This window comes from Oreochromis niloticus, linkage group LG17 (assembly GCF_001858045.2).
Source record: "Oreochromis niloticus isolate F11D_XX linkage group LG17, O_niloticus_UMD_NMBU, whole genome shotgun sequence".
NCBI classification, from domain to species: domain Eukaryota; kingdom Metazoa; phylum Chordata; class Actinopteri; order Cichliformes; family Cichlidae; genus Oreochromis; species Oreochromis niloticus.
Genome location: NC_031981.2, coordinates 8,386,123 through 8,404,541, shown reverse-complemented (window position 1 = coordinate 8,404,541; position 18,419 = coordinate 8,386,123). Strand labels below are relative to the sequence as shown.

General features: G+C 40.6%; 1 protein-coding gene and 1 long non-coding RNA gene across 4 annotated transcripts in view; one reads left to right on the top strand and one right to left on the bottom strand.

Moving 5' to 3' along the window:
• Positions 1–3,995: 3,995 nt before the first annotated feature.
• On the bottom strand, positions 3,996–6,332 carry LOC112842572 (uncharacterized). The gene is made up of 2 exons (XR_003214396.1): positions 6,195–6,332; positions 3,996–5,784 (listed from the first exon to the last, which is right to left on the bottom strand). It is a non-coding gene; the product is annotated as an uncharacterized LOC112842572 (long non-coding RNA).
• Positions 6,333–6,413: 81 nt separating this feature from the next.
• prickle1b (prickle homolog 1b) overlaps positions 6,414–18,419 on the top strand; it is a 76,203-nt gene continuing 64,197 nt past the window's right edge. Inside the window, exons 1-2 of one of the 3 annotated variants that reach the window (XM_005455628.3) lie at positions 6,414–6,488; positions 10,002–10,094. The gene's annotated coding sequence lies outside the window, so the exon portion shown is untranslated. The remainder of the gene's footprint in view (positions 6,489–10,001; positions 10,095–18,419) is intronic. The other 2 variants (XM_025899361.1, XM_005455629.4) reach the window with 2 other exon arrangements.

Below are 18,419 nucleotides of genomic sequence, written 5' to 3'. Positions count from 1 at the left end.
GTATAAAGTCCTGTGTGACTAGAACTTTAGTAGTCAGTTTTAGACAACCAGCAACCACTCATAACCAGCTGGCAAATGTTTATTTTCCCAAGCAACTCGTCCCAGGCAGTCGCTAAAACGTTTTAGAAGAAACAGTGACGTATGAATCTGAAAAGACTAGAAAGGGATTTCAATTGGTCTGGGTATTTATTGCATTGCATCTAAATAAATAAAAATTAAATAATAGCTGGTTTGCAGCATGTCTTTAAACTTGTAAAACACCATCGGGTTGTTCCACAAAACCAATGGGACAATCTTCTATGGACAGATGAAATGGAAGTTTAACTCCTTGACCAAAGTTTCATATTTAAATAAAAAAGGGCACCACCATTGTCGAAACCACATTCCAACAGTGGAGCATGGTGGAAGAAGCAACATGATTATGGGATGCTTTGTTACCTCACAGCCTGGAAGTCTTGCAGTTATTGAGCAAACAATTAATTCAAAATTGTGTCAGGATATTTGACAAAAGAAGGTTAGATAATCTAACAAGGCAATACCTCAAAGCAAGGAAATAAAAGAATAAAAATGATGGTTTTGGAACAGCAAAGTTAAAGCATAGAGTGCACTATTTAGTCAAGACATTGCAGCAATATTGAAGAACTAAAACAGTTTTGTACAGAGGAGTGCTTCTCACACCTGAGGCAAGCAGCATTCAGCAAACATAGACACTAAAATGATCTGTTGACAGGAATATTGAAAGTCTGCCAGCATCATTATATAACTGAAATGCTTCACTATAGTTGCAATGCTATATCTGAATATGCCTCAGACACTAAAAAAATGAATAAAATCCTTTAACTAAGAAATGATATGTAATTAAAGAAGCTGCATGCACATAGTTATAGCAGAACCATAATGTAGGACACAATTATGTTATGTTATGTTATGTTATAACTGAACATTAAGTGAAGGGTGGTATGTATTTCTTGTACAAGCCACTGCAGAGCTAGTCATCAGGCACAGGCAGAGGTAGGCAGGACTGTTTACCTGAGATTTACTTGCTACCTTGGCTTAATATATCACCCAGAGATGCTTGTCCTCTTAGTTTGTTAATTGGTGGAAGGTTGAAAAGGGCAAACAGGAAACAAAAAAAGAGCAAAGGTGCCTCTCTGTCTGTCAGATGTTTTTATCATTTTCTACCTTAAAACCAGATGGAAGAGGTTTCTAACACAGCTGAGTCATAAATTCTTCAAGACATAAGCACGGAGAGAACAAAATCAAGCTTTTCTGGGTACACTGGCTGTGGAAAGTGTGGATATTTTGTCTTTTTTTGAGACAGCAGGACACGGAGAGAGGTTGATACATCTCCTCTGGACATGGGAGCTGTCACATATTTAGCTTCACTCATAGATGTGCGTGGAATGTAGGCTCTGGGCTGTACTCTGTCCTGTTCTTCTGCAAAATGTTTGTGTGTTCAGATAAAGATAAAGATAACAAATCACTAGGAAGGTAGGAAAAGTACTTAAAGGGGTTACAGGGTGCTCACAGACAGGATGGAGAGGTTACAGCAGCTGGGAGAGCAAAGGGGAGTGAAGGTAGGGAAGGGTGAGAAGGGGAGAGGAGTATGATGGGGATTGGGTGAGGGGTGTTTTAAAGTGTCTGGGACAGATTATCCTTGGAAGGCAATCAATCTTCCCTGGGATTTAGATGGCAGCAGGGGGGCAAATGCACGCACGCAGACATCCACATCCAAACAAACACACCGGCGAGCTCACCCCTCTTAACCTCGTCTGTCTCTTTTTTTTTAATCTTGCCATCTCTCCATCCACCCTCTGCCACCATCTCTCCCTGAATGATTGCTCCCTCTCCTTATACACTCCAACTTTAAAGTAAATTGGCGATAATAGTGCTGCTCCTCAAGGTGAAGGCTTGAACCTGGGGTCCCCTCAGACATGTGGTTGCAATTTCTGAAGTATAAGGGGAAGGAATGACACATTCAGAGAGAAAGACAGTGCGGTGAGCTCTGTTTTGGGGTGGGGTGGTGGGGGGACATGAGGTTGCATTTATCTGAGTGGAGAATAGCGGGATCCACGTGAGCGCTGGAAAATAAAAACAATCTCATATGCAGATGGTCGAATCACGGCGCTGTATTGTGTCAACACCTCAGACCTCAATAAACTGTGGCGTCCTGGTTGGAATTCACCACATTTGTAACTCGGCAGTCTTTTTTTTCAGCTTTTTCAGTAAGAAAAAAAAAATTCTGTTTCCTTTAAGTTGGATTCTATTGTGAGGATGGAAGCTTTCATTCCTCCATGACAACTACCTGTCTCCATAATAAACAGAGGTCATCTATGAATACATTAAGCACATCTACTTAGTATGGATGTCATAATGACAGGCTAGATGGTGAAAAAAATGTCATCAATCAAGCAGCAGCAGCAGCAGCAGGAGGTGAGACATGGTCGGACTTGCAGTCAAAATATGCTGTGAGGGAGAACAGATTTAATAAGCCCGACATGTCGAATGCTGGAACAAATCATCTCAAGATGATCAGTGTTAGAAAAATCAGATATGTTTCTGATGATGTTGCAACAGTGCTGCCCTCAATGAAAGGCTGATATCTGAGACTATGCAAATTAAAAGCACCCAGTGACCCAAGAAGGTGTTAAAACTATGATTTATTCTCCAAGTTTTACTCTAACAAACTGGGTTGTGATATCAAAATTACTGCATCAACTTTATAGTTAAGAAATGCATTACTTACTCATAAAATACTCTACAATCACAAACAGTGCGACATTATAAAATGTAAACATTTTCCCTGGAGGATTTAAATGTGTACATTTTTTAACTCTTTAATCAGTAGCCCAGATGTTTATTTGAATGATGGAATACATTTCATTTTCTGAGAATCACACTTAAAGCATTCTGCTCCAAGGAAAACGAACTCCTCGTCAAGAGGCCCGGCCAAGTTTAGTTCCACATGGCGATAAATTGCAGCCATGGACTTGGAGTTAAAACCCAAATCCCTGGATTAAATATCTTTCTTTCTGCTGCATCAGAGTGGCTGATTCCCATAGCAGCATAGAGCTTTTGGCAATATCTGGTGGATGACTAATTTTTTTTTCTGTGTGCTCACCTCTAAGTAATGTGTGTTAGTTGATTTCGGGATGCAGAAGCAGGCAACATATTTAGTGCAAGAAGTTGCAGAAACTTTTGCAGGATGTGATGGGAGGCAGCGAACAAAGAAAGCAGGCCTGTCCTTGGCTTCTTGCATGTTTCCAGCTGTGAGATCATGGTGAGCATCTATCTATCCCTCCCCTCCCAACGTGTCTGCCTGTTCTGAAAAGTGTCTTCAGCAGGAATGCTCACACACACACACACACGTGGAAACACACACAAGCACAGAGATGCAATCATGCTGTCTGTTCAGCTGCCAAGGCTAAGTGCCCCAAATCTGTAAGATCGCTATCAAATTTGAAGACCAACACAGGGCAATTTCTCAGTGGGATTGTACTTGTGTGTGTGTGTGTGTGTGTGTGTATGTGTGTGCATGTGCGTGTGTGAATGTGCGTCTGGTGCGTCTGTGTGTGTTTTTCTGTGTCCGTGTTGAGCCACAGTCTGTGTACACTCAACTTGGACCGCAGCATTTGTTAGCATGTCTTTGTAGTCAGCCTTAAGACAAACATCTCTTGGCAGATCACGTCTCATGCTCTCCCTCTCCCTTTTTGATACACACTACACTACACACACACGCGCGTGCACGTGCTATGGCTCCTATCGCTGATTGATAAGCTGTCTGCTGAGAAGTCTATCTGATCATTTCAGCATGGTTGTGTTGACTGTGGCTTTGCCTGGCTTAACTCTATCTTCTCTTTTTCCTCTTTTCTTCTTTTGTTCTCTGTCACTTTCACTCTTGGTTCAAGTTTTATTTTTAGTATCTATTTTTAGTGGAGATTCGAGTTGCAGAACAGATTGAGACTGTTTCTTTAGCTTCATAATTTCTGCTGTAATATTTTCAGCCGCTCCTCTTGGTTATTATAAGGAAACATGAAATATTTATTCAGGCAGGGCTGCCTAAAAAGATTGTGATTTGAGAGAGGAAGGACCTTCTATTGTTCCTTTCTGTGGACTCAATTTGGGGGAAAAGCATCAAAATGACCCATTTTTGGTGTGAAGGATGAAGCGGGAGCAGGAAATGTTGATGACCCAGAAACTAAACAGCAGTATTCAGTGCTGTAGTTGGTATTCAGGTGAGGAGCATGACTGGGCGCATGCTTGTAATTTTTCTGGACAATTACAGGGTTGTGCACCATATCGTATGGTCGTATGGTCGCAAGAAACACAGTTCTGCTGTGACGTCCTGAAGTGTCTGAGGGAGATTGTTTGGTGTAAATTACCCTGGCAACACATTTAAAAAAAAAATGTAATTAAATTTAAAAAAGATTTTTAGCCTCGCCACATAATCTTTGCTTAATATGTTCCACCAGATTTAGCTGCCAGTGACTTTGTCTTCTTCCCCTAAAGCTGGGCATACACTGTGCGATTTTTGGCCCATTTTGAGCCGATTTTTCAGTCGTGCGACCATTTTGGGGATCAGCCCGAGTTTTGCCTTAATCGTGACTCGTGCATCGTGTAGTATACATGGGGTAACGAGAAGCGATTCACACCTCACAACCAGCTCCTGATCATCAATCGTATGGTCGCAAGAAAATAAAACCTGTTTGAAATCCTGTCGGCCCTCGTGAGGGTGTCAACGCAGCTTCTCACGCTCCGCACGCGCAAACAGAAATGGAAGTAGAAAGACGGAGTAGCACGGCAGTGCAGCATGTGATCTGGACACAAGCGATGGAGGCACAACTTGTAGAACTTTGGCGAGCTCATCCAAGCCTTTTTCATGTGGCCTCACAAAATTATCACGAGCGCAACAACCGTGAAAAGAGTTGGATGGACACTGCTGCTCAATTGCAGCCGCCTGGTCATGTTTTTCATTAGCAATTTAACACACGCACAGTGTGAGCACTCAGGTCGCATCAGAGCATCAGGCCGTATAGTGTGAGACCCTGCATCGTGACCTACGAACTTCTCACCCCTGCGATCCAATTGTACAGTTTGAGCTGGAGCTGAATAACTCGACTGCAAAAATCGCACAGTGTATGCCCAGCTTAACCAGGATTGCCATTTTGACACACTGGAGGAATGCCGCAAACACACAATAGGACTTACGTGGCGCAATCAAAGAGTTGCAGCACTGGTTAAAGTGTCGCCGCACTGACCAAGAAGGCTACACTTAAGGAGAAATCATCTGAATTCAAATCACAATTTAAATTTTCTGGGTTTGTGGAACTTCCTGATCTCACCACATAGGTTTGTTGTGATGTTTGTCACCTTTTGCAATGCTGTCATTTTAGGTGTAAACCAGTGAAGGATGCGCCGTTTGTCTGACCTCTCCGTCATTCATCTTGTCAGTACAGTTGTTTTCTGCTGCCACTCGTTTTTTGTTTCTTTTTTTGCTCTGACCCATTTCTGTCTGTGACCTTGCGTTTAGTTCTCTCTCTCTCTCACACACACACACACACACACACACACGAGATGTAGTGAGGCTAGTTTTGGCTCGCCTTGCTGTCAGTGTCTTTCCTGGGCAGCTGTTAGGGGCTTTGTTTTAAGTGGGAGAAATTCTTGGCAATACTGTGAATCATATGTTGCCGTCTTGATAGATGTTTAAGCAACGCCGAGAGGCTATTTCAGTCTCAGCTTATTTAGGCCTTCTACTGTTTCTTCTCTTTTTGTCTTCTGTGGCTCCTGTAGGGATATAATGACATATGCTCTTAATGTGACTTTCTCTTCCTCTTTCATTAATCTAAACTCATTCCTCTCTGACAGACAGACTGGGGAGGGGGGTCGATCTCTCTAAAGGAGGCCCAAATGTGTATATTTGTCTGAGAGAATATGACTGCAGATAAATGACAGTACAGCTTTTTCACTCCCACTTACAGGTTAACCAGAAAACAATTTCTCTTCACCGTCATAAATCTGCCATGACAATGAGGTGCTGAATGTTGTTGCAAAGGCAGACAAATTAACTTAATATTTTAATGATAGTTCATACATTGATGGTTATAATTCTTTAGGTTATGAAAATGTACTTTTTTTTTCCCACCTCAGCTGTCAGCATATAAAAAATGATGGTGAAAAATTAAGAAATGACTAACCTTTTCTTGGTGTGTCTGTGTAATATTATAATTACAGACCATATATATCCTACGAAGTCCTGATGTACTTAATAGAAGACATCCTGGGTGGCTTCTTTTAGCAAAAATGCAGGAAATCACTAACAACAACAAAAAAACAACATCAAAAAAAAGTACAACTGGAAGACTGAGCTCATCCTTAAATACCAGCTGGTTGATGTGCAGATTAATAACAGGTGTGTCAGCTGACGCACAGAAAGCAGTGGACTCCACCTAACCACAGGGGACCTGCCAATTGTCTCCAGGAAACAGCAGGTAAGCAAAATCAACAACATAAACTCTGACCAGCCTGGGACCATGACATTGTCAGGCTGAAAAAGTAAAACTATCAGAGAGATTTCTTTTTAAAGTAGACATGGTAGACATTTTTCAGCTGAAAAATTAAAATCAAACTTTATTTTTAAAATTATGTTAGTTTGTCCAATTACTTTTGAACTTATGGAAATGAGGTATTATGAATAAAAATGGCTAAAACAATTAACACAATACTTCTGTAAAATCCCTGAGGAACTGCTTGGTGTTTTATGTTATATTGCCTTCCATTACACATTGACTCTTGGTGAAAGGTCGGCCAAGTTTAGTTTTACGCTGCGATAAACTGAAGCCATGGACATATTCCCAAATCCCTGGATTTAATATCTCTCTTGTTTGCTGTGTTAGGGTTACTTTTTTCCAAAGTGGTAAAGCGCTTTTGGCAATTTCTGATGGACTTTTTGATTTTTTTTTTTCCTATTTCATTTTTCTGTTACATTTCAAGTAATGTTTAATAGTTTTTTTTTTTCTTGTTATTTTTGGTTTTTTTTAGGGATGCAAATGCAAAAAGTTATCAAAACTGTTCGCCTTTTTGCCTGAAAAGCAGGGGCAGGCACTGAACAATAAAGCAGACTTGCCCTTGGCTACTTGCATGTTTCCATCTGTCAGATCATAGTGAGAATCTCTTTTTTTCCCTAATATTTCTTCCTATTTTGAACAGCGTCTTTAGCAGGAATGACTCACACGAGAACTGAACTTTTGGAGCTAGCTTCAAATGGCGATTCGAGACTAATGCCCGAGCTAACTTCCTGGCATGGTGCATTTTTTGGTCACTTAAGATATGCTTATAATTAGTTGTTTTCAGTTTAATTCTTAGTTTGCTTACTGTTTAGTTTTTCACCTTTTGTGTATTTCCTTTGTATTTATTCCCAGTTAAAAGTGTTGTTTGCTTTTGTACTCAGTTTAGTCTTTTAGGTTTTATAGATATAGTTCTCCGCTTTCCTCATGTTCCCTTTGTCTCAGTGTTAGGTGTTCCTGTTAGTTTAAATTATTTTCAAAGCTTTTGTCTCACATGTTTAGTGTTCAGTTATACTTTCCCCAGTCTCGATGCCCTGACTGTTCACACCTGTATGTTCACCTTCCCCAAGTGTCTCTGTGTGTATTTATACCCTCAGTTTGTTTCTGTTCTTTGTCACGTCATACTGTGTATCCTGTACTGTTACTGCTTTCATCCAGGTAGGAAACGTATACACCTGGAAGCTTTATTATTACTCTTATTTATTATTGTGAACGCCAGTAGTTTACCATTTTCCCACGTCAATCTGTTGATTAGTTGCTGAAATTTCTCACTCAGTCCCATTCACGTGCTGTAGGAATTCATCCTCTGGTGATAATGGTGTTAGGATATTTCTATCTGAACAAAGTATTTCTACAGCTGATCATCAAACAGCTAAATGTGATGGCCACCTTTAAACCTCTGTGTTAATCTTTTGAAGCTGTAATTGGTATCTCTTAAGTAAGATGCAGCCTTTGTACAGTCGCTTAACTCTGAATCAATATAGCAGTAATGGAAATATTGTAGCACAGATGATGCTCCCAAAGCTTAAAAGAAGGAATCTAATGTGAAAAACATTAAGTCATTTGTCAGCAGTGGAAAAAGAGATGGGCAATTTGGATAAAGGCTGCATTGAATGAGAAAAACATTTTCATGGTCTCATCTAAATGTCACATTGTGGCTTCAGTCGCAGTTTGTCATCTAACTGTAGTCTGAGAACGTCCCTCTGAAATCATGTCACTTAATTCTTTTTCCGGCTCCTTTGTTCTTTGTTTTTACTCTTTTCCTCTGACATCTCTTCCTCTCTGCTTCTTAGAATTTACCTCTCTGTATTTACTGCACATCTGTATTTTTTTTATCACGTTGCTTTCCTCCTGTAGTTCTACTGAGCAGCCATTGGCCCTTTGTCCCATGTTATTAAAATACTAATCATAATGTCATGGGATCGTGCATCATGAATTCATATTAACTCAATGCATGAGGCTGTATGCACTTCATCAGATGGGAGCTGGGCTGCTAAGTAAATTTTATGACATTTCCCCCAGCTGATTCCAAGATCAACATGTCTACATGAGAAGATGGTGATCTGCTACACTATATCTACCACATTTTCACTCAGACGAAAAGCATCTGAAAATGGAGCCAAAACTGCAGCTCCTTCTGGTGCAGTCAAATATAATGGCTGAGATTTCAAAGTTAGGCCTATATTCAGTGTTTAAAGGGTTAGGGGTGAACAGAGAGCATACTATTTGCCTTCAATAAAGACTCTGTCGGTCTTCATTTTTCATTAGATGTAGAAGTCTCTAAAGTTTTAGGTATGGGTTGTAACACTCATCCAACAAGCACAGAAAAAGTGAAATAGTAACCAGGTACTATCTAGAGGAGTGGCTGGCTGGGTTTTGCTTTGATTTTAATGAATTTATTCTGCATTTAAAAAAAAAAGAAGAAGGTATATCCGTACCTTATGTTGTTCTACCTTAAGGTCTGATAATCCACTTGTCAACTAGGCACAACTTCCAGAGTGGTGTCGCCATGACAGCTGCTGGGTCTGTGCGTGTGATGTGTGACATTCCTGCCATACCAGTCGTAATCACGCAGACTCACACACAGAGAAGGAGAGAGAGTGCAAAGGAGGTTATAGAAGGAAGTAAACTTTTAATTTGAAAGTCACAAGCTTGAACCCCAAAACAGCCAGTGTGTCCATACTACCATGTTTCGTTTCTTTTCTTTTCTTTTTTTTTTTTTAAAGAAGCTTGGTTTAAAGTAAGTTGTTTCTAGGTTAGGAAACAAAGGAGCATTTAGAACGGCAAGTGGTGAGGAAGTAAAATGGACCTTTTTTTAAAAAAAAAAAAGGGAAGGGGGGGCAGTGATTTAAGGTGCTGGCACAGTGGTTAGCACCGTTATAAGAAGATTCTGGATTTGAATGTTCTGGCTTGCTGGGGCCTTTCTACGTGGAGTTTGCATATTCTGCCCGTGCTCACACGGGCGCTCTCTGAGTACTCAGAGACACTCTATGTTTGTCCCACACTCCAAGGACATGCATGTTAGATTGACAGGTGTTGAGTGTGGTTAGTTATCTCTCTCTCCCTCTCTCTGTTAGGGCTGTGATGAATAGTTCTCACCTCTCCCTCATAGCCTTTAACTCACTCACAGCTCTGAATTGATAGAAAGAGAGAGCTTTCTTTCAAAGGTGCAGTGTTCCTTAAAATTAAACCATTTAAAAAAAAAAAATTAAAAAAAAGTGTTTAAAAACTGCAGTTCCACAATTGGCCATTTGGGGCTGGCTAAAAAAATCGGGCCAATCCCTTTAGAGCCCAGTCTATAAGGGGGCTGTCCAACTTGATAGGCATACAGGCCTAGAGACCTTCTGGGGCTCTTGTTTCTAGGGAAAATGTACATTCCCTTACGGGTTGCCAAGTGTTTGGAGGTTCCTGACTGCTTCCATGTAAAATCTGTTCCAGATTGCTGCAGCTGCCGGTGGTTGGCCTGGAAGGTCCCGACTTGTCTGCAACTACATGCAAACCACTCACTGAGCAGTAGTGAAACTTGGGAAAGTATGACACAAACTGGAAACATTTGCTTTCAAAGTAAAAGTTGTAGCGTCAAAAGCCACAGTGATAAGGTGGTAAGAGGGTTTAAAAACTTTTTTAAACCCTCTGTGTTCTACATATGTACTGCGGTTTTGGAGAAACAAATTACTACAGCTGATCATTAAACAGCTAACAAATTACATATTTTCTAATATAATTTAAGGGTTAGAGTTAGATGATGGTTAAGGTGATTACTTGGCCTTTAAAAGGTGAAACTGATTGCATTACAAAACTAAAGATTTGTTGTCCTTTTGCCTTGTAAGTACATTTTAGTTTAACATGTCTGCCTTAAGAGAAACCAAAATGGTGCCGCCCATAATGCCATACATGAGATTTCAGAAAAATAGTGCTCAAACCAGTGGGTGACATCATGGTTGTTACATCCATTTTTATTCAAACAGTGGTTGCTGCCTATTTTCAACGAAACTAGTCTATTCCAACCAAACCAAACCCATCTTTATTCCTTAAAAGCCCTCTTGATCTTCATAATTAACTGTCTCAACATAGCCAGAAATCTCATGTGCTTCTTAAAACAATTATGGGCTTCTGCTTCATTAAAATAAAACTGTGTTTGAATGTACCAAGCACAATCCTGTTTAAGGTTCAGCTATAAAAAAACAACTGATCGAGCCAATCAAACAGGAGAAAACAGGATCTCAGAACTTTGGAGATAATGTCTGTTTTATCATTCACAGCAGAGATGCACACACACACAAACCCACACACTTCTCAGTGGTCAGATTTATGACATCCTCCAACATAACAGATGACAAATGGCGCATAGTTGTGCATAGTTGTGTGAGTAGGAAGATGAATGATGTAGCTATAAAATAACACACCTAAGATGCTGCTGGCATTTTAGTCTATGTCTTACCCAGCCCCGCTATGTGCCTGCTGCCAGATCAGATGGTGCGTTTTTTGTTGTACCACTATCACTTTATATGTGCTTGCAGTGTTTATAGTTCACGGTGTTCAGTTTGCTGGCTCATTAGCTCCAGACAAAAGGGTTTGGTTTTTTTGTACACAACAGCCTTTGTTGATAGATTTGATGAGCTGTTGTTAGAAGGCAAAGCCAAGTAATTCGTAATTCAGTTTGTTTAATTACGCTGCATAATACAAAACATGTATAACAACATGCAAGAGCTTGACAACGCTGATCTGATTACAGTCAAACCTGTCTTCATAATCCAGCAGATTTGTGTCCTCAGTGGAATTAAGCTCATCTTTTGTACACTCTACCAAGTATCTCTTTATTGATTTAAAGTGCTCCTAGGTATCCAGCTCACTTTTACTGCGCTGTCATATAAAAACTACATCCTTCTTCCATTGGATGGATAACCACCTCTTAAATCAAAGCCATAAAAAGCTCTTATTTCTTGTTTTTTTCCACTCAAATCTTTCCTTTCTACCTCATCTGTTTTTTTTCTTACTCTTTTGCTCTAAAAGATCATTTTATCCACATTCCTCTATATCATTCTCCCCCTTTTAATAAGTTTCGCTCAAAAGCTTCTGAAATTTAATGTGCACTGCTGACTAAAAGGGAGAATTACTGCTCACCAAAGTGTTGTGCAATGAGCTTTTCCACACTTACTCAGAAAACCAGCGAGAGGTCTGGGCTAAGAGAAAAAGCATTTTCACAACTCTTTCCTGCGAGTCATGGCTCTTGAAAAAACATACACTTTGGTCACCCAGCTGATGTGCCAGAATCACGTTTTAGGACAAAACTTACAGAATCATATTTTTCTTCTCTTCTGTAAACACTTTGGACATTCATTTATCAGTAAGAATGTGTAAAAGTAGGTCATGTATAATACATAACAAGCAGATTTCCAGTAGTCACTTTGCAACAACAGAGTTTACACATCCCACGAGCATCTGTTTAACACTGCAGACTAAAAAAAGAGGCGGCTGGTGGACACAAGGCTGAACTCGGTGTTCACACTGCAAGCAACACCATTATCAAGTCAGAGAAAGTCCATTCACTTCCCACTTCAACTCAGCCAGCGTGTGGATGACAAACAAATTCATCAGAAGAAATGGAAATGCGCAAACTAAACTTTCTGTGACGTTTTCCTTTCAGAAAATAATCTGATTTTCAAACTTGGATGCTTCTCATTTAGTCTGATTTTGTTTGTTGAAAGCAAATGTCAGGTTAATTTTTTATTTCTACATCTGGGAGATTAAACTTTATTTAATCAGCATCTTAAATGCAGTGTGCTCGAACTCAGACTTCAAGAACCTTTCTGTTAAAGTCAACATGTGTTTTGGTTGAGAGTCATTTATAGCACATAACGCCTTTAAAGCTATGTCTGGTATTATTTCAGACAGAGTACAAATGAGCTAATGTCACCTTCTGTGGCAGGAGTACTGGGGCTAAATTTGTATTTAGCCCACACATTTAAATTGTATTAGGCATAAAGTTGTGCACTATTAGAGGTGCCATTTTGAGTAGCAAATAGTGCAGTTAAATCTCTGCTACCCTTCACCTCAGCTAATTTCCCAAAATTCATTTCTTGACCTGTGTATGTTTGCGGCGTTGGTTCCTTTTGGTAAAATAAAATAGCTTGCAATGTGGTTCTTTGTTATTTTCACTAAAAGATCGTACAAGAAATCTGTGCTTTGCTTTTTTTGCTGATTATTTAATATTATAACAACTCGAGGGTTATCTTGTTTATGTTAGAATCTTCCTAACCAACAATTGCAGAGCCACAACCCAGTGTACTCATACTACCAGTCCCAAGCTTGGATAAATAGTGAACATTATATCAGGAAGGGCATTTGTCATAAAATCTTTGCAGATCATAAAGACTCAGATTTACATATTGGATTGATTGTGGTCAGGTTAACGGCGACTGCCTCTGTTGCCACCTCGTGAGAAAGAAAGGGAAAGACAGGAGTGTGGAGGTGAGAGGAGAGACCTTAAATCCAGGGACTTTGACTGGTAAAGGGAGAGAGAGATGGATATGTGATATGATGGAAAGATGGAAGGTAAACTGGCGTACTCTTTATACAGGAGACCACGTGGAATGGAAGCAAGCTCGGGAGCACTGAAGGTAGATTCAAACAGTTTTACCATGGTGTAGATAGATAGAGAAATGAACTAGAGCAGCGGTCCCCAACCTTTTCTGCGCCACGGACTGATTTATGTCCAACAATATTTTCACGGACCGTCCTTTAAGGTGTCACGGATAAATACAACAAAATAAAACCGGTACCAAAAAAAGAAGATTTATTCATAACACACGGGAAACTGAGTTAACGATAAAAACACTTAAAAAAAAAAAAAATAACTATAAAAACCCTGAAAACCATAAATTTCACACTCGAGCCTCAGCTCTCGCAGCCCGTTACCAAATGACTCACAAACCAGTACCGTCGGTGGCCCGGGGGTTGGGGACCGCTGAACTAGAGGCAATCTTGAAGAAAAAGCATGTGGGTGGTGTTGTGGAGGTAAAGAGAGTCTGAGACAGGATCCTGAGTTTAAAGCTGGACACTGAACAACTGATGCTGAACGTTGGACGTCAGCTAGAAGAGAGAGAGGAATTCTGTCAGTTAGAAATGGTAGTGGTTGAAGTGGTAGAGAGTATCTGGAGTGGTGATTGGAGAAAGCTTCAATATAGATAAAGGGAACAGAGGTGACGAGCAGGTGTTGGGTAGTTGTGTTAAGGACTACTACAAGATTTTACAAAAAGGGTGGGAATGGCTGTTATGAACACATATTTTAAGAGTGAAGAACATGGGGTGACATAAGAACGGAGGAAGCTGCAGACAGGTTGACTATGCTGAATGAGAAAGGAGACTGCAAGGTGGTGGCAGGGGAGAATATAACTTGGCAGCATTGAATAGTAGTCTTTAGGCTAATTTTGAAAATCGAGAAGGGGGAGCAAGTGAAGGCAGAGGCAAGGATTAAATGGCAGATGCTGAGGAAGGAAGAATGTTGTAGGGAGGAGTTGAGACAGGCTTTGGGTGGTAGTGAAGTGTTACCAGATGAGTGGGAAAGTACAGCTGAAGTGGTGAGGGGAAACTGCCAATAAGGTGTTTGGTGTATCCTCTGGACTGAGGAATGAAGATAAGAAGAGTTGGTGGTTTGCAGTGGTGATGGTCAGGACCGATGAGGTGTATGATGACTAGGATGACTTTGCAGATGACATGGTGATCTGTAGTAAGAGTAGGGAGCAGGTGGAAGATAGCCAGCAGTATGCACTGGAGAGAAGAAGGGTGAAAGTCAGTAGAAGTGGAAGACAGAACGTGTGTGAATAAGAAGGAAACAGGTGGAAAGGTGAACATGTAAGGTGTAGAGGTAGTGAAAGGTAGCGAAGAAGACAGTGCAGGGAGGGTGGAGTGGGTGGATGAGTGTCAGCAGAGATTTTTGACAGAAGGATTGTATTAAGAGTGAAAAGGAAGGTTTACAATATGCCAGTGAGAGTTGCACTAACAAGAATATATGAGATGGAGGTAGCAGAGCTGAAGATGCTGAGATTTTCATTGGGAGTAACCAAGTCATTGGAAGGACCAATGAGCTCATGCCACAGCAAGGTGCTCATCGTCCCTCCAAAATTCACAAGAACTGCTGCTTCTCTTACAATATTCAGCCATACAACCAAAACATATCACTTGGTTTCCATATGTCACACTTTACAGTACAATGTGAATTACGAAGAAATGTGAGCGAGACAAGCAACTGCATAATTTGTATTTTGGTTTATAACTACTAAAATGGATCCAGCTATAAAACTGCAGCTGATTTTTACAGTTATAGTAGCCCAGGGATCATTTTACACAGCACTAATGAAATGTAGCTTGAATTTTTCAACATGTCTAATTTCTCAGACTGTACATATTTGTACCATGCACGCAGTCTGAGATTAAAGATTTAGCATTTGTCGAAAGGCCAATCTCCTTGGGCATTTCTAAGTCAGTGTGAGTGATTTAGTGTGGAGAGGAAAAAACTTGCCGGAGAGATAGCATCAGTTCTACCTGCAGACTTGGAGCCCATCAGCATTATTTCATTATCTTTCCCTCTGTCTCTCTTTTCTCTCTCTCTCTCTCTGTTTCTCCATTTAACATTAACCTTTTATATGATAGATACTTTGTTTGCCTCCCCTTTCTGGCTCTCCCTTAGTCTCCCTCCCTCCATCTTCTCCATCCCAAGTAACAAACCAGACATTTCTCACTCTCACGATTATTCAGTGTAGGGTCAAACTCGTCCTTCTGCCCACGGCTTCATTTCACCTCCTGGGAAGGAACGATGAGCTCTTGAATGCATTTGCAGTCTTGCACACAGGCAATGTATCCCACTTAGCTCTATAGCTCTTTGTAGGTATGACCTTTCTCAAGCAATATCCTGACTCAAACAGACTGCTGCTAATAGTTCACATTTGGGGCGTTTATAGCAGTTCAGTGGTACATTGATAGCTCTGACAAACTAAACATTTATTTGTGAATTTCCTTTATTTTGCACTATTGAGACCAGCTCCATTTCCTGAAGTATGTGACAATAAATAAGAGCGGAAGAAAGTGTTGGTTTTTTTTTGTTTTTTTTGTCATTCAGTGCAAACTAACTTTCCTCAGATACATTGTTTGACAAGGCAGCTGAGTCACACTGACCTGGCTGAGGTTAGCGAGCCTGTAATTAACTGAAAAGAGAGTTGCTGGACATTCCCTATCAACAAATCACAGACATAATGGCTACATTAGTAGCATCTCAAACACGGAGATAGGAGACATAGGGCTGCATTTGTCTGGAATGCAGCAACAGCCCAGATAAGGAGAAGCTTTGGACGAGTTACAAAAAGAGCCCAGGCTGAGCACTAATCATATCTGTGTCTTTCTCTCCCTTCTTTCCCACACCAGACTCCTTATTTCTCTGTGCCATTCGTCACATCCTACGCTCTTACTTCAGTCCTTCTTCTTTCTTCTGTCATCTCCTCCGCTTTAATTCTTTTTACCTCCTTAATGCGTTGAACTGAGAGTCGGTCTCCCACTCTCGATGCAGCTGAGAGAGCAGTAGGAAATGCCCTGTGATACCCCAGCTCACAGTGTGAATCCAACTGTAGGAGCAGGCTTCACTGTTGATGTGAGTTATATCCTTGTTTCTGCCCACATACTGCCCACTGTCCTCACTATAATCACGCTGAAATGCAAAGGTATGGCAACTAATAGCTGCCCACTCACTCAGATAAACACACAGTCACAGATGAATAATATTGTACAAGATTACCTGAGCTATAGATCAACACATTGTGTCACAGAGAGGCTACTTTCTTCTTCATTTTTCTTTCTATCTCTGGCTTTTAATCTGCGTTTAATTATCTCACTCTTTTTTCCCTTCCTTTTTTTTTTACATCTTCCACAGGTAATTCTGAGGTCAGCGCCTGGTATGCAGTGCCTGAGCAGCACTGGATAATCGTGTGTAGGTGCACCTAGAAGTACATGAACTTGTGGGTCTGTACCCACAGCTGGAGTCTGCACATTGTGTTGGGGGGAAAACATTAGCAAATCCTACCTAAGCAGACCACATCCTCTTCACCCTAAAGCCGTGTAGGTAATGAGATGGGAGGTTATGGGCGGGATGGGAGACACTTCTGAATGGAGCAGCTCTAGATGTCGTGGGTAAACATCCGTGGGAACAAGATGCTTAATTGATGTCATTTAAATTTTATTTGCAATATAGCACACAATACTTTAGCGCCAGTGGAAACACTAATTTGCATTTGAGTGGGTGAGTGTGCAGCCGCGAGCTGTAATCTGACTGCAAGCACAAAGATTAGAAAGGAATTTTGCATGCAGCTACTGTCGTGTGCATAAGTGACCACAGTTTAAATGTTTCCTTGAAGTTCAAAAAGAGATTTTCTGATTTTTCTCTCAGTGTTATCTTTCATTGTCCAATTTTAGCACACTATACAAAGCCCACTCTAACCTTATGTGGTCACCCACATCATGGATGAGTTGCTGTGGCTTCCACAATTAACTCATGGTTAATTATGGAATATCGAGGAAGGAAAAAAACTTCACACACTAACTTGTTGCAATGCTAGCATACAATGAATTCAGTGAGCAGTTCTTATACAAATGTTTGTAAAGGCAGACCTCATGGCTAGATGCTTAATTTTTTTTTTCAATACATCTGAAACAATCAGACTGAAAACACCTGAATTCAAAGATTAAGAAGTGTGGCTTAATATTTGTGTCCATATAGTGTATTTAACACACACACACAACTCTGAAATGAAAGTGTTTCTTACCAAGTTTATGATTGCACAACTTTTTTTATTCACAACTATCCAATGATGGACAATGATAGACAAAACCACCCTAAAATCTACTTGAAACTTTAGTATTGTAACCCCAAATGCAATCTTTCCTGTTGCCTTGACTTTGGTGCTTAACAATACTCGAGTAGTTCTGGAATGCTCTCTGAACCATTTTCCTCCCCTTAACCAACCGCCTCTTCTTACCTTGAGTAGTCTTTGTCACTTTTTCAGGGTTGAAACACTAAAAAAAACCCCACCGCAGATAGAATTTTATTTCACAAACTGTAATCACACTATGCTGTCTGCTGTTATACCAACACACTGAATGTTTAGCGGCTATACTGAGAAGAGAATAATGGGAAGAGATCCTAGAGAGACGGGATAAAACAGACACTGTGGGAGAAGGAAAACACAATTTAACGGCATGCAATAGTAGTGAAATGCATGGGAAGGGCCTCCAGCAGCCTGAACATACTGCAGGAAAACTAAGGGATGACTCGGGGTCACCTGATCCAGCCATAACTACAAGGTTTATTAAAAAAGTAGTTATAAGTCTGATCTCAAAGGTAAAGAGGGCATCTGTCTCCTGAATCCTGCTTCTCCTTAGCTCAGTGGTAAGCTACGGCACTGTGTCCACATCCTGTCTTCAGCAGGGGAAAACAGTGACAAGCCTGTCTGCTAGAGCCAAACACTCTCCATCTTAACATCTCTTGGGTCAGAGCCAGTACGCTGTCAAAACTTGGAGCTTCAAGCATATCATTAAGGCATGCAACACCTTTTCCAGTGCCAAGTTTGTCATATGGAAAAACCCTGATGAGCCAGCATCCTGGTTCTGATTAATAGTTTTTTATAGCGCAGCACGATGCAAGTATCCCATTGTGACTGACATTTTACATTAGTACACCACATGTAGAATTAGAAAACTCGTGATAACTGGCTTTAACTGAACAGAAATGCAACCGGGTAGCGCTGCCGGCAAACATTTCTAATTGTTCCAGTGAAACCAGCGCTGAAAGTTTGAATGCTAGAGTGCAAT